The sequence below is a fragment of the Anopheles merus genome, chromosome 2R, assembly GCF_017562075.2.
Source record: "Anopheles merus strain MAF chromosome 2R, AmerM5.1, whole genome shotgun sequence".
Lineage (NCBI taxonomy): Eukaryota > Metazoa > Arthropoda > Insecta > Diptera > Culicidae > Anopheles > Anopheles merus.
Window position 1 is genome coordinate 16211544 of NC_054082.1, and position 23700 is coordinate 16235243.

At 46.7% G+C, this 23700-nt stretch overlaps 1 protein-coding gene across 6 annotated transcripts in view; it reads right to left on the reverse strand.

The window, feature by feature from the left end:
• LOC121587771 overlaps positions 1-10412 on the reverse strand; it is a 68261-nt gene extending 57849 nt beyond the window's left edge. Inside the window, exons 1-2 of one of the 6 annotated variants that reach the window (XM_041904880.1) lie at positions 10192-10412; positions 8136-8551 (exon numbers count right to left, since the gene is read on the reverse strand). The gene's annotated coding sequence lies outside the window, so the exon portion shown is untranslated. Of the gene's footprint in view, positions 1-4988; positions 5299-8135; positions 8733-10191 lie in introns of those variants that run through there. The other 5 variants (XM_041904882.1, XM_041904883.1, XM_041904881.1 and 2 more) reach the window with 5 other exon arrangements.
• Positions 10413-23700: the final 13288 nt, after the last annotated feature.

A 23700-nucleotide genomic window follows, 5' to 3' on the forward strand; every position in this document is an offset into this window, starting at 1 on the left:
AACTGGTCTGGGCCTGGATATTGGTAAATAAGCAAACTAATTTGGACCGGTTTCTTTCGCATTCGAGGACGCTCTTGAGGTCGGTGGAAAGTGATAGTGAAATTATGGTTTCTTTTATTAACAGCCGCATGCCGCATTTGAATGTATCGTTGAATGTTTTAAATTTGCAAAAGGCTTTAGTTTTTGAAATATATGTACAGTTTTCCCTGTAAAGTAGGATAACTGAAAGCTATTGCAAGGCAACAGTGCGACAAAAACTGTTCTGACACAAGATGCAATTACATTTTGTGCAAGATCTTTCTTGTGATCAAAGTTACCAATAGAAAACGTATTTAATTGAAAACAAACACTGAGACATAGTTGTTACTAGTAGCTTAAAACCACAAATTTCTACTATATCACGTTCACAAATCACAGGCAGTTGCAGCTATGATGATAACATATTTGCTATGACCATTTTAAGACGATTCTTGTTACTGAAACGTTAATTTATTCAGTGTGTAGTTTTTAAATTAGTCCATTCACCCAACGGAACCAGTGACATTTACCGACCAATCACCATCGCTAACCTTAAAGACGATAAAGCAAGCGACAAACGGCAAATTAACCAAAACAAAAACTAGGTTACCTTGCCATCCCGCACCCATTGCGGCTTGCGAAATCACACACACACGCACGACCCTCAGGAAGCGTGATCCAGCGGTCATCCGTAAATGGAAATTTGTCATTCGATCACAACCGCCCCCCACTTGCCCGCAGGATTTAAAGCCGGCTGTGTGTTGTTCGCCCTGCACAGTGTAGGCCTGCATCCCATGCAGACGGGACAAGCGTAATGCTACGCACGTAAAGCCATAAATCAGTTTACTGCCAGCGTGCGCTTCGCGCATGATCACCCCCTGAAGTGTTTCGAGACTTGCTTTCTCACGCCACGCTCGGTACACACCCCTCTCAAACTAACACTCCAAAAAGAAACAAGAAACCAATCGTGTACAGTTTAAATGGATTACAACAGCTCCACGGTAGCATTCATCATACGATTGCACCACAATCCCAGGTGGGTCGAAGAAATAAATCTTGGTGGTTGCTTCGCGCATCCTTGCGATCAGAATTTCCCATCGGAAGTAGAGCGGGGAGAGCGCACACACACACACACACACATTCGAAAAACACAGACCTTTTTTTCTATCCGGTCATTAGGCCGAAATGGCGTCACGATGAATGAGAGTTAACCGTTCACCCCAAACCCTCCCCCCAAAATGAAATTGGCTACCGATTGCGCAGATTTTCCAGATCGTTAGCGTGTTTTTTGTTATTCGCTTGTTTTCACAAGGGTGTTTCCGGCCGCACTCACGCACGCACTACCCGGAGTCATCCGTGTGTCGCCCGTCGTGGGTAAATCCGCCGTGACACCCTCCAGCTCATATTTATAAATAAACTTTGCTATTTATTTTGCTGGGCGCGGAACGATCAACAGCAATTTCCGTTCTCTTCGTGGTGGGTTTGTTCGTGCGTGCTCCTCACTCAACCGCCGATGGACACTTTCGCTCTTCCAGATTTGGGGTCCGAAGGGGTCGCCGAGTGTACAGCCAATATAGACGCACCATTCACTGCACAATTTGCACAATGTTTTAACTGTTTTTTTTTTTTTTGCTTCGTTTCTTGCCTTCCAATATCGCTAATATCAACAACGGGAGAGAGAGAAAAAAAACGCACCAACGCCGATAAGCTGCCCAGTAGCGCGAGTAAGTGGCCCCGCGCTGGGTAAACAAACCGGAAAGCTGGTGGAGGAGGTGGAGAACAACAACAACAAAAATTACGTTCATTTATGCAAACTCATCCTCCCTCCCGGTACGATCAGCCTATCAGTGGCCTGGGGTGATAGACCGGAACTCACGCAATAGCCCGTTGCCGGGCTTGTTTACACACAACACCTCGATCGAACCATTCCGTTTCACCATTTCAATTCCACCGGCCAAACCCTTCCGGCTGCGGCGTTGAACCGCTTGCGAAGGTGAACGAAGCAGATCGAAGATGGCACTGGCCGCCAACCAGCTCGATTGGGCGAGTGAGGGGCGATCGGGGCAGGTTGGAAGAAGCACGGTAGCGCTCGCTTACGTTCATTCATGGAAAGATGTTGTGGGTTGTCGTTGTCGATTGTTTTTAGCATCATGACGCCTGTAACGCACCCGAAAGTGTAATGCTACCCCCCCTTCGTCCATCTGCTTCCGTTGGTGCCTGAACTGTGCAGTGATGGCGTACATTCGTCCACTGATGTCAGCTGTCAGCTATCAGGGTGCCGTTTTTTTTTGCTCACTGTCACTCTTGCGTCTCAAACGGTCACAAATCATCGCGACGCGTTGGTGCAGCTGACGCTGATGTTTACTTTCGCATTCCCGATAAGAAGGGGGAAAGGGGGAGCAAAAGCTGGCCAGTTCCAGTATCCCCGGCAAAGGCTTCGAATAGCATCCTTTTTTGGGACGCCAAGGGCTTCGCCAGAAAACGCCGGAGTAATGACGCATACGGGCGTGCATACGTCAGCTACAGCGCCAAAAGCTCGGCTCTGTTGACATTTGTAGCACCCGGAATCCGTGTCCGCGAAGGTCAACGCGAGACCGAACGTGCTCTTGTACGTAGTGCGTGGGCCAACAGTGGCTGAACTGTTGATAAACAGAAATCAATTCATTGGCACGACACCACACCATTGGTGGAGACGCAATGCTTTCTCATCGCAATCGATTGAACGACAAATCGGGCACAAGTCGGGTTGAATGAATCCTACCGGGTCGGGCGATAGTTTGGCAGTATTTTTGGCTCCAAAGTAAACTCGTTTATGGTATGGCGGGGATGATGCATGACGTGCTCGCAGCGGCACAGAGATGAACCAAAAATAACAATTAGCACTCGTATGCCAGTAGGCGACATCCATTTATCAAGAAGCGTGAGCGCGGACCTACACTGAAGATACTCGATAAGTACCTCGATTAGCACCAATTGACGTAAGGAGGAAGTTGAAAGTCAATTTGCTTTCGAAACTTTGGGCATTTCTTGGAAATTAATCATCCCGACACGTCATCTGAAGTTGGATAATTTGTTCGACTTTAACACCCTTAAAGCGCAGAATCGGTGACTATCTTTCTCGAGTGAGGTGCAGTTATGAACGGACATGATGATGATGATGATGATACGAATATTGCTCTGCATTCACTCGTCAACTCATTATCCTTTTCCGACCGTCAGCTTGGCATTCATTAGGTAGAGATCTACCTCAGGAAACCTCCCCAACACTCCTCGAACGGGGATAAGAAAAATAATTGTTCATTTTCCATTTCTCAGCTCACAGTACGCCGCACACGGCCGCGTGCTTTTCCGTTTTCCGTGTCATCTGTCATATTTTTCATCCACATCGGTTTCAGCTCGTTTCATTTGCTCACTTTTGTTACCGCTCTGATGCTCCGCTGGGTGGTCGGATGTGTTTTTTCGGGCATTTTATTTCACAGCAAGACAGATACATGTGCCACTGTCTGTCAATCGCATTTGCTGCAGCGTGGACAACGCTCATGTAAAAGGGGGTCGAACATTTCAGCACGACACACTTTGGCACACGCTTATAAATAGACACTACAAATTGTAATAATTTCTTATCGCTTTAAGACAGTAAGCGATTTGTTTTTTTCAATGCTGGGGTCCATGGTGTAAATTGGATCTTTTCGTTGTAGAATGAAACACAAACAAGAGGTGCGCATTTATTCTGCCGTGGTGGTACGATTTCAAGCCTCGCGGGCTGTTTTACATAAATTGACGCTTTCCGATTCAAGATCACGATTCTACAATCATCCTGGAGCTCCAGCAGTGCCTCACAGATGTACAGCCTTGAGCATGCCTTGAGCAGACAGCTGGCTGGCAAATTAATTCAATCTTTCCAGCTGGCCATTTTTTATTATTCAGAACGACGACAGCAAACAGCCAACCCGGTCGGTTTGCTAGCACTTGTTATCAGTTTCGTTCGTTTGCAATTTGCAGTACCGAGAAAGTGTAAATTAATTACCTCGCTCAGGCTCAATTAGGATTTAGAGACCATGCCATTCGATTCCAGCGCAGATTGCGCCGTGGGATGTGGCCCGGGATCGTGATCCGAGCGACCGCGGGATGATTTTGACTTTCAAGGTTTTCCCCGTGCTTGGCTGAATCACGCCGTGGAGTTCAAGGCCCAATCGTCCACTGTCTTGCTGGGACGCGTGCCGGCTAAGGTAGGCTCGTAAATCTCACCGAACACCTACGGGGGGTATGCGCACTGCCGGTGGCGTTCGCTTTATTTGGTTAAGAGAAGAAATGCGCTGAGGAGTGGCCCGTTGCGGGCCAGTTAGCTGCCGGCCCGCCAGCCCGTCTGTGTCCTTGGTTATCACTTACCGGACGGGGTGAAAAGTTTTATTTGATAACTCTATTTCACACCTTTTCTAAAGGGAAAGCAGCGGAGTGGAGTGAAGGGTGGATTTAGTGACGATTTGTTACACCTTTCACATCGCGGCCTGCTCGCGACCTCTACGCTCTACCCGGTGCCAATTGACGCTCGAGAGAATGGAGCACCACCTTTCCGACAGAAGAAGGTAAAAGTTTTCCCCAGAAGCTATGGAGCAACCAAATCGATGAACTTGTGCCTTTGAAAGATGGTTTAACTTTTCTTCTACCGTTCAATAAATCTCTCGTAGACAAAAATGAACATACACACGTACATTTTTAGGTTTGCAGCTATTTTCTGTGCGCACAAAAAGACTTTCCCCAATTCTTCTAGAAAAGAGAAAAACAAAAACATTCACATAATAGAGCACACCTTTTGCTTTCGGTTCGCTTTGTCCTACGATTTTCTCACCTATCGTTGGGTTTGTGTGTGTGTGTGTATATATGTGCACGATGAAAATGGAGCCTGTCGGAAATTATTCACTTATCGTCGGTGTGCGGCAGCGACCGAAAATGGCACCTTTTTTGAGGGTTTTTCGTCGTTCTGTCAAATCCTTATTTTTGTCGCCGATATTCTTCGTTTTGGTTAACCGCCGGGGAATCGGGCCATTTAAGAAGATTAGGAAATGAGCTGTTGAATGGTTGATACTAAAAATAGCGTTGGAATCCTTTAAAGGACTCGTCGAGAAGTTATTCTTAGCTTTCTTGAGTGTGGTTAGGTTGGGTGATGTGGAAATCTTTCACAAACACCTTTTTTATCATTCTGGCTTTGCCTTTCATTTCATGATGGGAACAGGATGCAGTAGGTTTCACTATAGACTGCGGCGCCTAGACATAGAAGCCCTAAAAAAAAAGGGATTGAAAAGATTTTCTGAGAAAATCTCATTTTGTAAATACTTCTTGAAGCATTGAAGATGCCTTTTACACCACAAGAACGTGTTGCACGAGTGTTTAAAATATTATTCGATGTCTTCAACCCTTCAACAACACTTCAACAGCTGTTAACTGTATTTTACTTGTACTAAGACATATCGAGCTTAATCATTTTAATTACTAATCTCTTTTGGTGAATAAACTCACCACATTCATTCATACTACAGATGAATGGTAGTTTACGTTTCGTGCTTACTAGCCTTGAGCTCAGCTGATTGCTGCTGCCCAACCGTGCCATACAGCTGCCTACAACAGTGTCAGTTTAGCGTCGACTCCACTAAATTTGGCCAGCCAACCACTTTGCACTCAAACTTGCTCACCATTGTCTTTGCCATCCGCCTGCAAGATACAAGATCTCACCCTCCGGCCATTGCTGTGCCTTGTGCGCGTGTACAGACAGATCCAGGCAGACCGATAGTGCGAGCGCACATAACTTTACAACCACGCCTGCCTGAGGTTAATAGAAAAAAGAGACAACAAGAAGAAGAAAAAACACCCTGAAACTGCAACATGACAGCGCACTTTAAATAGCGCCCACTGGACGACCTTGGGCAAAGTTGCCCAAGCACTCCAACAACAACACGCTCCAACCACGGAGCCATCCTACCGCGCGAAACAAAGGTAGTGTGATAGCAAACGAAAACGCAAACAAAAATATTAGTGTACCATATTAGTTGCCCAGCTTCAATGCTCGAGATGCTTTAGATCGGCCTGCTTTAGTTCTGGTTTCTCAAAGAGCGAGCTTTAGACCAACCATCGGATCGATCCGGAGCCTGTCAATAGTTTGACATTTCTTTAGCCTGCATGACGTACGGCATCCATCAATGCGGCAGGGGGGAAGCATTTGGAAGGGCGTGCACTGCCTCAGCCAGAGTAATTCAGCAAGAACGTATACGCGCAGTACACACGACACTGTACACTGACTGATGGACAATCATTTCCCGTTCGTACAGGTTTGTGTAAGTGTATTTTGCACAACACAACAAACACAAAAAGCCGTAAGTGTTCTGCCGTTTAAGCCAACTCTTTCAAGCCAACTGATGGATGGATGTCAATCAGCTGTTGAGCTTGTTTGAGGGTTGAGGGAAGCGAACGAGAGGGCAGCGTGGTTAAACCAGTTCTCGCCGTACCCGGGGCTTTCGATGATACATTGCGATTCAAAGTGCGAGGGATGCGAAGTTGAATGCTTACCCGACCAGTCAACAGTGTTTGCTGCGTGAATCGATTGCGATTGATCGGTTCGATCGGTACGACATAATTTATGCTTGACTTCAGGCGCTGTCGAACGCAACACTTGCTCCAGTAATGGAGACGTAAACGATGTTTAGATGATCAAGGTTTCGGCGTGCAGGCCGTTTGCCGTTTTGTTTTCATCACGTCATCTGTCATGGGATTCGATTAGCCAATGGAAGCGCAGCTTAGTGCCTTATCGTAGCGTGCTTTGGTGATGCTATTTTAGTGTTGTTGTGTAGTTAGAATGTATTTTTTTTGGTTCAAGCACACAACCGCGTACAATGTAAACAGATCGCCCTACCTGCACCACTGTGTATATGGTAAAAAAAAAATCCAGGTGTATCTTTTAGCCGTTCACTCCCATTAATTAAACTTACTGAGTTTCCCATACATCATCAATTTTGTTGCGTAAAAAGTGCACCTGTACGACGCGTGTGCACGTACTACGATGCATTACACGCGGGTACATTGTTGCACACACTTCGCGAGGGAATTTGGCTCTCGGGGGGTGCATGTAGTAAACGCACCATACCAGGGGTGAGAGCGTAGAGTGGAAAATTCGTCCATCCGTACCTTTATTCGTTCATTCACACCGTGGGCTTCCGCCGTAGCCCGCGTGCCGTACGTGATCGAGTTAGGCAAATTAAGGGAACGAGCACTCTCAACAACGAAAACAGGTCACAGATAGGATGCCGGCAGTAAAGTTAGGAGAGGACTGACCGGGAGAGTTTTTTTTTGTTTTGTTTGGATCCACAATGTATGCAAAATATGTCCCGAAATTGTTTTCGCTGGCGTGAGAGTTGTGCCGAATTTTACACAATTAAAATCAATTAAGCGGAACGGTTCTGGTCAGGGCATCGTTCATCGTTCGGAAAGAGGGAGGGGGGGGGGGCAATAAAACGTGCCGGATTGGAAAATTGCACACAAAAACACGAAATTGAGCAAAAGCGAAAACTAGCAGCATGAACGAAACTTTGTCCGCGCCAACGAATAATAAATCATTACGATTAGACTATAGAGCAGCAAATTTCCTGCAGCTTAATTTACGGAAGAAAGTGTTTGCAAGTACCTTGATGTTCCCAAAATATCTACAAAAAAAACCTCGTAATGTTAGGCGAGCAATGTGCAAATATATATATTTTCAACTGAAAACACTCCTAACCGTACACGTCCTCCTTCACATTTCCGGTCGATTGAGACCATTCGATGTGCCGCTGTACGGTTGGATTGATTTTACGGTTTAGTTTCGCCCAAACTCTTAATTGCTTTCCCCTGCCGGATGCTTTGCGGCGGAGAGCAATGGTTCGTATCGAACTCCACTCCACTGTTTGCATCCGGCAATGAAATCTACAACCCTGGAGAGATTCCTTCCCCGCCCTCATACAAAGGACCAGCTTTATTGCTATCGAGCGCCGGGATAGCAGCAACTACTGCTCAAATGCTCCCGTTTCGCTGCAAAGAAGATCAGCATGACATCATGCTGCATAATGCGTTTTGCCTGTACTGGTACTTACCCAGCTGCGGAGGAAGCCGGTAGACGAGGCTGACACACGACACCACGACAAGGATGCAAAGGATTTTCGCGCGTAGGTGTGCGCTTACGGGTTTCACTTCCGTTCGCTTTCAAGCGGAAGCAAACGAAATGCACCGTACGTTCGCGGGCGGTTCCATTGTGGAGATTTCTTTTTTTTTTGTTGTTGCTTCTTTCGTTCGTTTGCTTGATTGTTAAAAAGTAAACTTTTAGGAGAAATATCTTCAAACAGGAGATGGTGTAATGTACGGCACACTACGGTAAGCTAGCAGTAAATCCCCCACGGCACTGAGTGTTTCTATCTCGAAAGAAAGGATAATGCTTGGAAAACTTGTTTCCACATGTGAGATACACTTCAACACAATCACTTTGCTCGTGCAGCACTTTGACACTGTTTAACTGATAATAACACAAAAATATGTATTATAGCACATCTAAACCTCGTTTAAAAACACCCATCAACACGATAAACCTTCTTGCACTGCCCAACACCAACGTTTGGTCGGGAAAACTTCCAACCGTACACAACCAAACTCTGCACCGATCTGGGCGAGCTCGGACCAGTAACATTCTTAAGCAATTTCACACCTTCAACCATCACGTTGCCAGGGACAACGCGCACTCGATTGCTGGGGACGTTGATTGCGGTTGGTGTTTTTCAATTTTTCCACCCCAAAAGATGTTGCAACCAATCGCACCTACGCCTACGTCCCGTATGCACAACATCACCGATGCCGAGCATAACGCAAGCCGACACACACACACACACACACACACAGTCCTGTTCAGCGTTTAATATCCACCCCGTCGAGTGACATATTTCGGTCGTTCGTTCCAGTCCGGAGAGGAAAAATCCCATCCCGTCCTACACGGCGCGGTGCGGTTACTATTTTTAGCCCTGCACACACTTGCACCGGCCACTAAAAACTGTCATCGAACCGGTACCGGACCCGGAGGAAGAGCAGTGAATATCGTGAAAGGTTGTCGATGTTTCAAGGTGGGACCTCCCACAAAAAAAAACACACACACACAACCGTTCGGCTCGACCGTTGAACGATCAACGAAGCGCCAAACACAAGAGGTGTGCGCGGGAAGGTCACTTAAATTGGAAGAGTTTTCTCCCGTTTCGTCTGTGACCTCCTGCATCCCGGACAGTGGGGGAAGCTGACCTCTGGCACGTCAATTTTATCGGTTGCAAAAGTTTGTGAGCGTTCTCTGTGTGTAAGTGTGTGCTTGGTTTGGTGCGCCATCCGATCGAAGTTTGAGTGATTGATGAAGGTACTGGGCAACAAGCACCAGCGGCCATGGCAAAGTTTGATTGGATTTTTATGCAAACAGTGGTGCAAGTTTGGGTCAGTGTGTGCAGGTTTATTTTTAGCTAGGCGCAAACACACGAGTGAGCTGCATTTTTTGTTTGTTTTCCTGTGCTGTTGTTGAGCTGTACTGGTCAGCGCTGTACGCGGTTGCGATAGCTGAAGCGGACAAAAGTCACATCGTTAAGCAAGCCGACCACGTTTGGCATGCTCCCGTTGCATGCCGGAGGGGATGGGGGAGAGGTGCAGGGAGAGTGCGCATAAATATGCAAACATGCTCAACGTGCGCCGAAAAAAGCACGCAAAGCAGACGAACAGAACTGCCATAGAAGTGTGGTTTTTGTTTGCAAACAAAACCCAAACCCCTCCCCATGCACTTGACCAGCCTGCTCGCGCACAAGAAAACTCACTGTGAAGGCTGGCTGTGAGGGTTGGCTGTGGGGCCTACATTTCGAAGGCGCGCATCAGCGCAGTGGCCTTTATTTGTCGAATTTACCAACAAAACACACTCAGACATACAGACACGCACGCACAGATACGGCACTTGGTTGGGCAAGGTTGGTGGGAAAAGGGGGATCAACACACACACGCACACCCTTAGCGATCGAATAGATAATCTAAGCGGCCCCATTTCGCGATCACTGCTGGTAGGTTAACCGTTTGTTTATTTTTGGCACACTCGTTCACTCACAGCTCTCCCTTTCTCTCTCTCTCTCTCATACTCACTCACGCACAACATCTAGGCACGTTCATCACGAGCTGCAACGGCATTGCTGGAACTGCAGCAGCACACTCCCAACAAACGCGAACCTAAATTCACCTGCCGTCACGAACAGTAAACTGGGCCGATCGAGTGACACTCCCCAGCTCAAGACGCGGAACAAAAACACCCCACGAGTGTGTACACGATTTCGTTACAATTAATCGACAAAGCAGAGCAAACTCACTGCACGGACAAGGCACGAGATGAACATATCTCACCGCTTCTCATCCTCTCATCTCACGCAGCCCAACACACTTGGAGCGACCGTTGAGAGTGCTCGCGCACGCTCGCTCTTTAACGCACACTGTGCCGATGTAAAAACCTTGCCCGGCCACGATCGTGTCACGATGTCCACGATCACGCGCTGATCTCCGCACAAAAACACAAAAACAAAAACAAAAAACCACGCATCCAAAATGGGAGAAACGCTTCTTCCCCGGTTGCGTCCACTGAGCAGACTGAGCGCTATGGAGCTTTTCTTTCTACCGCTGCGTGCTGCGTCCATGAATGCCACAAAAATGCCCCCCTTCCTTTACGGCGGGGTTTTTTTTTGCCCATTTGGTGGATAGCGAAGAAAACGACAACAGAGAAACACACACACACACAGAGCCACATGAACGATCATGCACCACGTGTGAAAAACCGAACCCCTTTCTCTACCCCTTTCCTTTCATGCAATCAGCTCCGACGGTTGTGGTGGTGGTGGTGGTGGAGATTCCACTCTTCTTCCATCCCCAATGGCGGACCCAACCTGCCACCCCCCTTCGGCAGGAGGCCAACGAGAGAAAGAGAGCAAAGGAGTGCTGCGTGCGTTTGGTTGTTTTGGCGATTCGGCGTGAAGCACTCGAACTCGATCAACTTGAGCCACACGGCGGTACACGGCGGTGCGTTTTGTGTGTGTGTGTGTGTGTGTGTGTGTGGGCTCGGGACGGGTGAAAGGGACCTTACCTTTCACGATATGCGGGTGAATTTCCGAGCGAGTGAGTGAGAACGCTGATGCAGTTGGGAGGAGATGGACGGAAGGTACAAAAAACGGGGAAAGGAGAGCAACTGTGTTGTGCAGAAACGTGAACACTGCACGAGGTCACCATTCGTCTCCACTGAGTTCCAGTGAAGAGGTCACAGTTTGGAAGATGTCACCGGGACCTACAGATGCACGAAAATAGTTTGCTACTCAAAAAAACACACACACACACACACACACCAAAGACTTAGCTAGAGAGTACTTTGTTGATGCAAGTGTGTTTCTTCAGCGTGACATCGACCCATTGGGGGAGTTCCGTTGCACCATCAGAGCCGCCAGACAGTCCGTGAAGCGGCTTTGATTTTATTCCTCCGGGTCATTCCTATTTTCGGGGGAAGGAGACCACTTTTCTGCTAGCTGTGCCAGAAAATACAAGAGAAGAGAAGCAACGAAAAAAAAAATCCCGTACCGGTTTATTGGTACGATGTAGCAATTTCGTTTACTCAAAAGGTAGGGGGAGGCCGTCCATGTCTTGTCCAACGCGGGGAAAACGAAATTAATAAAGAGAGCAAGAGAGAGAGAGAGAGAGAGCGAGCGAGCGCTCGCTCACTATGTTTGAGGGTTATTTTGAGCCACACATATGCTCACCCGATGCACCGCAAACTGGCCCGACCGCAGGCAGCAGCAGGGTGGAAACCAAGGGGCCAAAATAGACCACCGTATACTCTGCGATGACCTACTTGTTTCGAGTCTCGGCTGACGCGCACCATACACCGGTGACGAGCACGAGCTGCCGCACACCGGCACCGGTACAGTGCGCTGGCACTCTTCAAAGAGCGTTGTAGATGAGATGTATTTCGATTATGAATATTGTGCTTCGCTGTGCCCCTTTGCTTTGCCTTCACAAGTCATGTCTGCTAAGTGCCAAAAAAGTTTCCCTACCAACCCCTGTTGGGTTGCAACCAACCAAGCGGGGGTTGTCGTTCACGCCTTCTGACACATGCAATTACACTGCACCAGCGCTGCCAACGATCGCTCCCCGAGCTGTCACACACGGTGCAGTCGGGCGCGCTCCGACACTCTGGTGTGTTTACATTAATTTTCATCAACCGAGCCGGACAGGTGCCCACAACCTCCCGGAAGGCCCAAACCGGGATGGTTGGATGCTGCGATCGTGACTTATGCTTTTTGCACGGCGTTGTTTTTACGAACTCCTCCTCCCTTTGCTTCACCAGGCTGGAAATGACATTCAACGCACCGATCCAAGCCACCAACCAATGGGTGTGTGTCCTTCGGGTACAGCAGAACCGACACTGCGTGGCACGTGTGCAGGACTTTCCTTGACTCGTGTGCAAAGCGGTTGTGTGTGTGGCTTGTCGTGTGTTGCCTGATTGCAAGCGGCACATGCACACTGATACGATACATCTGACGCTGGAAGGAGAGCGTTTTTTTTCTTCATTCCCTTCCTTGGGACGATGGATCCCGGCGGACGGTGAAAAAAAAAACACACACACAAGGAAATCAAAACCGAACGCCGCACTCGAATGGCGCTTCGCCCTACTGCGGCCTCGGGAGGGCAACATGCTGGAGCCTCTTCGGAGCTCATTCGGTTGGTTGCCTTTTTTCTGGGTCAAGTTCAACCGCTTTCTCGAACGGTGGCCGGTTGCCCAACGCCGGGGATCCTCTCTGGAGGTGGCGTAGACTATGCGCTGCATTTCTGTCTGGATGCAATACCGTGCCGGCCGTGTTTGCTTATTGCCACTTGAACTGCTTCAGCAGTGTTTTTGTTGTTGTTGTTGTGTCAGTCTTCCGACTGTTTCGATGCAATTGAACCAACTCTTATTGCAAGCAGTGTGGACCATTGGGAGAGTAAATTTAGTACATTTTTTATGAAACAATAACATAACCCCAAGCTCCTTCGAACAGCGTTCAATAGCGTACAGATTCCATCCTCCTTACATCACCCTTCGGTGGTATCAACATCGGTATGTCGCGTCGATTGCACCGTGCCAATTGCCGCGGGACGATCGACACATTGCAAAAGATCGTCCGGCTAATTGGTACGCGCAATGGTCGCGTGGTGGAGAAATAGTTTCACCCTCAAGCCGTCGCAACGCGAGCGAAAAGGTGACAGCGCATGATTGCCGTTGATGTAATGATGGACCAGCTTGTTGGAATTAGATTCCAACGTTCGACAATGACGAGCTGGCGGATGGTTCTGGGGCCTGTTTTGCGGTGCGTAATCGGTGTGGGCCTCACGTCTGAGCAATCCATGTCCGTCAGCGGAGACATTGTTGGCATGATCGATTGCGTTGGAGCATCCAAGGGTGTCCTTTATCTGTTGTTTTCTGGCTTGATAATGCGAATGGCATCTACAGGCCTTTCTGTTGACTGTATTTGAAAGTGAGATGAAATCGATCCTCATTAATATAGATGAATGTTTGTGCGTGCAGTAGCTAAGTACGTCCCATTCTAAATGAAACCTCAGACGGGAGTTCTTTTTTCATTCTGTGTGGGCAACTGCACTTCAAACTGCTATGCTTTGTGTATTAGAGTTTTCTTAAAGCTAAAAAAAACATCGAAGAACAGTTATGCAGGAATTATCACATTGTGAGAGTGAAAATAAAGCAAAATTGAATCGGGTTATTGCGTCCAAATTGATTTAAAAAATGGCAAGACAAGGCCTAAACATTTGCTAGCCGATATTTTCTTACAAACTGAGACATCCTTTAAAATGCATAATCATCTTAAATTTATCTCTATCAAATCCATGGGTCAGTAATTAAGATTATTCATTCATATCCGTTTCATTGCGTGTTTACGTTGTTGCACTACACAACAATCCCCTTTCAAAAATATTCGAATCAAATGCAGCTCAAATCCACTTATGGAATGCCTTTACATAAACCGCTCTAGTGATTAGAATGGCATGACTATAATCAATTGATATCACTTCCCTTTCATCCCTTTTACTCTGCTCAAACAATCTTAATCCATTTCCCATACCTTTCACAAGCGACACCAGCATGAGATAATCAATCGCTTACAGATGAACGTTCAATACAGCCTGTACTGTATGCACCCCATTACCTCGTACTAATGACCGTTTAAGATGCAATTGCGTACGTTGTTACTTAACCTCAAGTGCCCCTCTCTCCCTCTCTCTCGTTGCATTTACCCATTTACTGCACTTCACTTTTCACTTCCGGCGGAAGACGACGGCGTCAAATCAAACCACCGCGCAACAATGCAGCGAGTGCAGCTTTGGGATGAGAAAGGCGGTACAAAACGACACCCAATCGAGCAAACAACAATTAACACCGAAACAAGCAAGAAATTCCCCACTTAATCACGTCCCACTTCTGTACCTTCTCGGTTTGAACAGAAAAAAAAACATGTAGGGGAAGTGGAAAAAAGAGAAACACAACTCGCAACAACGTGTAAAACTAACACTCTCGCTCTCTCTCGCTCTCTCCCTCCAGTGCCGTCCTATAGTGCAATGTCGAACCAACCGATAATAATAAAAAATGAGCAATCGTTGTTGATGTTTTTCTTTCATAACTCTGAAGAAAGCACTCACCAACAAACATCCGTGGAGTCCCCGGAATGCGCTTCGAAGCGTGTCAATGTCCAGAGGTTAACCCGGGGGCCGTTCGGTGATGGAGCGAAATGAACACAAAAAAACGAAAACTGAACCGTATCGATACGTTCAATTACTTACGCCAGGGTAAGTTGAGCAAACACTTGCAGCACCTCGTCGTCGTCGTCGTCGTCGATCACCCCAAGGCAAGACCTTCCCGGCAAGACACACGGCTGTACAAAAGTGTAAACAGTGAAGTAGTGTGCTGTCCAACCAGCCAGACCGCGGACGGCCTGATGCAACATGGCACAAAGTTGAAGTGTTGTTGATAAAGAAGGAAGTGTCTGCCAACATTGCAGGCAAGATGTAGAAGGGGAGAGAGAGAGAGAAAATAAAAATGCTTCTTCCAAGAGGCTTTTATAAATATGTTTCCAACCGTGTCTGCTTTTAGTTTTGAAAAGAAAAGCAAAACCATTCATATTGCATACGCAGCTAGGCTGACATCTGCCGTGACCTTGCAACGGGTAAGCGAAGGACAGTTTGTGTTTCCCGACCCTGAAACGATCGTCCCCAATGACACTGGTAGACACACACACACACACACATCTGCACCATGTTTGTGTTTACCTTTCATCGAGGGGCGATCGGTGACTTTCTCACATGCACCCACCTTCCATGTGCGTACTCCCATTGGCCCGGCTGTAAGTCAGCAGTAATGTCAGCAACTTTGAAGCGAATTTTCCTTCAAATCAAGCGTGCAGAAGCGTGCGCTTTTGTTCGATTTGTTTTCATCGAACACAGGATTGCCGGCGACAGTGTTTGGGCTTGTCCGATGACGAAGGGGGCCCAGACAGGGGGAGTGTGTAAAACTACATTTTTTCCCCAATAACATCCGACCGGTCGATTTTTGCTTGTTGCTGTGCCCGTTCCTTCGTCTGCCGGCAAAGACAGTCCGGCACCGGTCGGATTCTGCGCAACTACGCTTCTCGCCGAACTATCTCGAAACTATTGCTGGCTGGCTGGCGGTTTGCGTTGAGCGCTGGTTTGACGGCAGCATCGATCGCCCGGAAGGAAGGGGTGAAAACAGACGAAAAACACCCAACCCACCCAACTCGGGCGTACCGATTGATTAATTCGCCGGGTTACATAAAGTCCCACCTAGTCCCCTCTCGAACGCTCATTTTGTGCTTCTTCCGGACTTTTTTGGTTTTGTTTTTTATCTTCAAACCCCGCACTGCTTCTCCGCCAGGTTCCCTTTCTGAACAGGTCGTCAATCTGTTGTGAAGATAATTTGTGGCTTCTTGTGGCGATAAGAGCAAGCGAGCACGGTTTGGAAATTTGCTTCAAAGGGGTTTTCTTGCGGGATGGTTGCAATTGTTCAAACGGGGGGCGGCTGGGTGGATGCAATGGTGGTGCAATTATGTAACGTGATTACATTGGTTGGTTTTCAGTACGCCCAAACCGCGCTGGTCTTTGGCCCTTGGAACGCGAATGCGATTGTTGAATTTTTTCGTTTCGTTCGATTCCGGGCGTACCTAAGCCACGTTTTTGAAAGCCATACATACTGGGGCGTGCTGCTTTAAGATTCGCGTTTAAGACCGCCCGGCAGCCAATCTTCACCGGGCTTCTACCTACACCACCACCAATGCCGGAAGCTTCAGATTGAGTGGCTACGTTCCGGCACCTGTTATGTTTCTGTGTTCGATTTTCGGGCCCGAGCCCATTCCACCGCATGCCGGCATGCAGTTGACATTCAAACGGGTGTGTTGCTCCGCATCGCAAGCGCATCGACGGGTGGAACCGGTTTTATCATCATCTTCCTGCACCCCATCCATGCGAGGTTAGATTACAAAATATTGCACCCTTCCCACCTGCTCCCGGCACACGGGTTCCGATTTTTGGCAGCTTCGTCCCGCGCTCACCGTGTGCGTTACGTCTGCCCTGTTCGACATGATTATGTGGAAACGTGCATAATAAATTGGATATTATGTGAATCAACTGCGTTGTTGGATGTTTCGATTTTGTGTGTGTGTGTGTGTGTGTGTGTGTTTCCCCCCCTTTCTTCTCTATTTGCTCTTTCTGCAAAACCATACCGTCTGGACGATGTCAAATTCAGCGGTACTGGTAGGCAGGGGAGTTCTTCGAACGATGAATGTTTGTGGCTTTAACCTTGTTTTATCGATGTTCGATTGCGATGCGATGCAAATGATGCGTTTGATAACGAGCTCGCGGAATGGCAGCCCTGTCGAGGGGCTGCACGTATGCAAACGACAGACAAATGGGGTCAATGTTTTAATGGTGTGTCGTGGTTTTTATTTATGATAATTATCTTGTGTGCCATCTTTTGCACGAAGCAGGTGTAGTATTATAAAGAAAATGTGAGCTAAGGAAGTACGTACCCGTTGATATTCCGCTAATGAAACCTAAATGGAAATGGAACAAACCAACCAATCGTATGCCCCTAAAAGTATGCAGTGTTGCGTTACACAACGTAGCTAAAAAGCATTCGCAGTAGTTTGACAGGATTATTTAAGTGAAATTTCATTAGTTAATGTACACTGACCAATGCCAAATATTTGTGGGGGAAGGAGTGTCAAAATAGTTTCTAATCTATACATTAAAATTTTTAAGCGCAACACAAGATGTTGAATTATCTAAACTACAGTTAAGGGATATGCGATCATTTAGTTTTGCAATTAATATGCCCACAAATATCATTATGCAAAGATGAAATATGACACAATGTTGAAAAACACGGTTTAGAAAAAAAACATCATTCACATCTTCTTGTTACGAAATCTCGGTTTTCAACTAAAAGGGACAAGGGCAGACGAATCCTACCCTTTTATCTCCCAATTTATCCTTTCCCGGCTTCATCCCTCTCGCTCTATCGTTCTGTCTTCCTCCCTATTTACTCTCTCGCATTATGACCTGACAGCGTGTTGGGCACTCACGAGCTTCCAACAGATGGAGAGGTGAACAATTACCAAAAAAAACCTTATTTTAGCGTTCATTAGGACCCTTGCACACGATTGAATACACTTTTAACTATTTATAACTTGTTGGATAAAACAATACGCGATGCATACAGAAAAAGAAGAAAAAAAGGTTCAGTTATCACTCAAAACACACTTCCTGAACGTAGACTAATTCAAAAATGGTCTACGCACTAGTGATGGGTAAAAATGCCAAAAATCCAGAGTTGACTTCGATTCGGCGGATCTAGTGGTTTCATTTTGCCGGAGTTGGAATCGAGCTAACAATAGTCGGAGTCGGATTGGAGTCGTGGGTGCGCTCCATACAGCACATCACTACTACGCACGTTATGCCTTCAAACATTGTTAGCTTTCGGTCGTGGTCGTGTCAGTGGTAGACGGTAGGTAATCGAATTTCAATCACAGAAACATAATTAATCAACAACAATGTATTATCAACGTATATACGTGTTTTATAAGTAGAAAAAACAAAAGTAGCATCATTATACAGTACCTCAAATCACATATCTCTCAACCGCACTTTATCACACTCATCCAAACTGCATTCTACTGCGTCCTGAAACGAGGAATATAATGCAACGACTGCAACAATATTATTTTTCAATCATCAGCATCGTTACATGGTCGCTTCATTGCGGAACAATGTACGGAGGCACACTCAAAACAAATGAGACGCAAGCAGCTTGCGATACGTGGTATGTCACCAACCGCTCGTTTTCACCAACCGTCATCATTATATAAAAGAAAACATTATCATGTAATTTGTTTAAAATAAAATACCTTTTCCACTCCACATAATTCGTCCCTGTGCAGGAGAGCACCAACGCGGCGCGGGTTTTTATTCCACTCCATTTCATCCGTTCCTCGCTCCCACTAATGGATCAATTTTGCACATACGTACACCGTGCAACACTCTACCGGGCGCACCTAATCACACCATTAGCTCGGGGTTAATGGATAGCGTAATGGAATGTCGTGTCAGTGCGGTGCGACAAGCCGTGGCCACATTTTGTCATCTGTCGAAACTTAATCCCACGTACTCGTCTTGCTCGGAGCCTGGAAATGCGCACCCGCGACGCGCTAATGTTTTACCATCCGATTTTGAGGAAATGCTTCCGAAGCACCATTCCGTAGACGGGGATTACACGATCGCCCACGACATGACACGGCACACGATACCCGGTAATGGCGCCCAACGGAAAAGTGTGCTCTTTTACTCTCAGACACACGCACACATACATTGTGGTTGTAAGAAGGGGGAAAATGATTTTCAATAATCCGTCCCAAAGGCGAGGTTTTTGCTAAGAAGCGTTCGGGACGAAGGTTTGTGGCTGCTTTGTTCGTGGTTACGCTTTTCAGTTCATTTCTAGTTTTGTTATCTAAAAAACCCGATAGCTCATTGGTAGCAAGTCGATATCCTGTCCGTTCCGTTCCATTTGCTCCGTTTTCTGTGGTTCATTTTTAGCACTGATTCACTGGCACTGGGTGGACTGTGTCGTTTACTACGGGCGAGCTAAAAATACTGCCAAGACAGGTAAATAGGTAGGTGGTGGAGTTTGATGTAGCCGGCCCCCAGCATCCCGCCCCGTTGGTCATTGTGCTGTGAACTGATTGATGGTGTAATGTTTCATCTCTTATGTTCCCGACCGGAGACACACTAATGCCCACAGACGGAGAGTCTTTAAATATAATTTTCCTCTGAATTACGTTTGCACAAGAATTGGTCTTAAACTTTCCGACAAATGCCTATTGTGCTTCACTCCCAGCTCCACTCACTGTGTCATAAACCCAGTGCAAAGCTCGCTCGCTTTCCCACTGGATCCGTCTAATTGCTTCGTGCTTCACGCTCCAGCAACCACACCGCTCGTCACCGTCGTTGACGCAGACGCATCTCCGTTTCCGTTCCCAGTCTTGCGGTTTCAAGTGCCGACCAAACAACAACCTACCCCAACGGCGCAGATAACGCTATTGAGCACAATCTAATTACACCTCCTCCTCCTCCTCCTCCTCCTCCTCCTCTTTCTCCTCCTCCCTCCATTCCCACTACCCACTGTCTGCGTTCAGTTGTGTCGTGTGCGCGCCTGGAGTCGTTGGATGCAGGTCACACAGTAAACAGGTCATTTCCTTTGCCGAGAAGTTTATCTCACTTTTCGGGATCAACCGTACTGGCAGTTTGCAAGCGCTATCATCCCGATTGCATCCCGTACCCTCGATTTGCTTACACATTTCTCTATCGAGGACGCTACCGTGTGTAGGGGGATCTAAATCTTGTCACGACACGAAATCCTGACACTAAGACATTCCCCGCTCGGACGTGGGTAGAATTTGTGTCTTTGCATTTACTGCAAGGGCAAGCGAGCAAGGGAGGCGAGCTGGATAGTGAATGTTTAGCGAAAGCTGGCCGGGGAGGAATGGAGGTCAGTCAACCATTTAGGGATGCTGTGTTGGAATGGTGTAATCAAGCCGCACCGGCAGTGAATTATCTGATTAGATCAAGATGCTGAGAACAATCCAATCAACGTGTTGCTGGTGTGACACGGTGCTTAATAAATCTTGTCATGGGGGGGTAAAGGGGACAATGGTTAGTTGATCGTGCCGGTTCTGACAAATGCAGTATCGATTCGATGGAAGAAATCTAATGAATGTTTCTTCGTGGAAAACTGCGTACTAGGCTACACACTACGCTAGCTTGGTTGGTTTTAAGAGGAAGTAGATCGTCATTTAGCTGTAATTCAGTTCATTAATTTCCATAATTTCAATTGCTTTACCATGTGTCATGCTTTTTTGGTTGATCACTAACGCAATTGTGATTAAGGGAATAAAAATGAAATGTTAAACAGTTCAATATCCACTTGGAGCTCCGCCATGAAAATACATAAATAATTCAATTTCCAATCGTTCAGAATGCTACATTCTCGCGTGGGTTTCCCTGCGGGAAGGTTTGTTTGCGCTTTGACTGAAACGAACCTAACCGCAATGTCCTTGCTCAAAGGCAATTGATTCAAATAAGGAAAAAGCATAGAATGTCACATGCCGCTGCCTCAGTGCCAGTGAACGTGAACGTGAAATCGCACAAGCATAAACCTGCACAAACTACAAACCACCAGGCGCCTCCTTGGAAATTCATAATAATCTCAACCGCAGCGAACGCTACACTGTACCGAACGAACGAAAAAAAGGCATACAGCCAACCTGCCTAGTATGAATGCCGAGCTTCCAGATACTCGCAAACGGGGAAAGTTGAAATGTGTCTGCCCTTCAATTGTTTCCGTTCCATGCGCACCGGAACATTCCTCATCCGCTCCACCAGGCGTCTCCATGACCTTTCGTGCGTTTCTTTTTTCTGTAGCGAAAGGGAAGGAAAAATCGAGCAGGAAAGCAGGGGAGAAAGTTTTACAGCGTAAAAATGAAACTTTCGTAGTTAAACTTTAATGTAACAATCGAAACTGGAGGGCACGAGCAGAGGCCTGATTACTCGGTAAACGGTTTGCGCTAAGTTTTACGACCCCGTTTGGGGAGGAAATTAAACACAAAAGCAATGGGAGTGTGCTCTTGTTTTCAATGCTGTTTGAACCACTTTGTGCGATGGTAGATGATTATTGGAAGCTTTAGTGAAAATTGCTTTTTAAAGCGGTGCTGTTTGCAAAGCACACACATTCACACACACATTCATTCACATCGTTCGCCGCTTCCGTTCGTTTGCTACAATTTATTACAACCCGTACCAGTGAGCCCGCTCCGATCCCGGCGTGTGTTGGAAGGGTGTTGGAATCCGAAATTCGTATTCGAAATGTATAATGCATAATGCTCATAATGTAGCTTTATTAGCTACCCGCCACCATGTTCACGCGCACGTATACATGCACCCCCCCCCCATATTCAACCCTCTTTTCGGGAGCATCAAACGAGCGTGATGACGACGCGAGCGTGATAAAATCGGTGTCATGTTACAAATGGGTAATGCAATTACAACCATTCCTCCTCAGTCTGTTCTTTTTCCTGCCGTGCCACACAAACAAACACACACTTACACACGCTTATAATGCCACTACATCAAAGGATACCAAGAAGGCAAGCGTCAATTTGTTTCCACTTGAGCTGCTCGTAAGCAGCTGCTTGAAATACACACGACCATATGAACACACACATACAAATCTGACTCCCGACCGTACGAGAGTACCATTTGCTTGTTTGTTTCGTGCGCAGTTAAGCTGTGCCTTTTGGCTCTTGTGCACAGCAAATGGCAACCCGGGGCGAAAAAGGGATCAATTTTCATGTTGCGAAATCAACATCGAACCCTTTACTGTCGATACCCCCGGTCGGTGGGAATTGTGGTGGTGAGCAGAACAGAAAAAAAAGCAATGCAAAATCCCATACACGATCAATCTCGTGATTTGACAATAAAGATTGTTCCATGCCCATGCCAGCCCACCAGCTGGGAAATGGACAATCAAAGCTTTGATGACCCATTGGGTGCGTTTCCTCTAACCCTTCGCGTCAGCATGTGTGATTGGATTTTGAGTCCCAATTTTTTTTTTCGCTCCCCCCCCCCCAAACGAATCATCAACCCACTCAAAGGGTGCGAGGAATGTTTGTCCTGCGCCACAAACAAATGGCATCAAATTGTCCACAGGGGGGCAAGATTGATTTGGTAGAATTTCTACCCTGCCCAAAAGTATCCATTTTGTTGTGTCCACTTTTCACGCTACATATTCTTAGGAGGCATTCGGCATCTGTGACATACGCATCAGAGAAACCGGAATAAACTGCCCCAGTGGAATACTAATGATGAGTGTGACGCTCGCATGCTACAAGCACCGTGGAATTTCGAGAAATGGTTTTGACAGCATTCTCAAACCTATACTACGCAGCTAATCAAGCGAATCGTGTGTGTGTGTGTGTGAGTGTGAGGAAGGATCGTTAAAGCCTTAAAGCTGCGGCAACAAAAGCTCACCGCCATTCACCAGATGAGTGGGTAAGCAGTACGGAGAAATAAAATTATGATTGCAACTATCTCCCTTTTAATTCACATTATGCCGCTGATTCGTTATGCTGCCCAGTCCAATTTATCATCCAGCATGCTCATGTCTGTGCCGGTAAACGTAATGGACCTTTCCCCCATTCGATTGCACTCACAGTGTCGGTCCATAACGAAGAGGTCTACTTCGTTACGCAAAACCGTTAGCGAGAAGAACGCAAGCGAGGATCGAGCTCCCCAATAAAAAAAAAAAAACGATGGAGTAGCATTAACATAACGCCGTACCTCTGCCACGCCAACGAGGAGAGGATGCTTCACATATCGGGTCTGACCTTTTCACAAACACAGCCAAACGCAGCAACGGACCCCGCTGGTGCCGCTGCGCCGTGGTTGCGCAATCATTTGTTGCTGAATCGTATGTGGATTGCTGATGCTGTAATGAATGCAGTTTTTTTTTCTTTCACTCTATGCTGGCTGGCTCTGCTAAAAGTAACACCACAGATACACACATAGAATGGAGTAATTTATGGTGCAATGGAAGGGAAAGGTTATATGGTAGGTGAGAATTTACGATGGTGGTGAAGGATATTTATATGAATTAATTCGGGCACCTCTGTACCAATTTTGTATCGCCAGTTACTAGAGCTAGTGCGTATGGGAAGGATTATTAATGATGGCAGGTTTAAATAATCCAGGAAGGACACTCAGACAGAAAACAATGAATGGGTTTGGGGTTTTCGGTAGACATGTCAAACATTAAACTGCTGCTCAAACTCTAAATATTTGCTGCTAAAGAACCATTATTGGGGCGCTTCACCATTCTGGTCAGTTTTTTGTATGGAGTTTGACAGTTGGAGGCTGAAATCATATAAACACTCCATACAAAATCACACTTAAAACTAGCCTGCAATTTTCAGTCTAGATTATTCTAGCCTGAAAGTTAGAATAAGATTC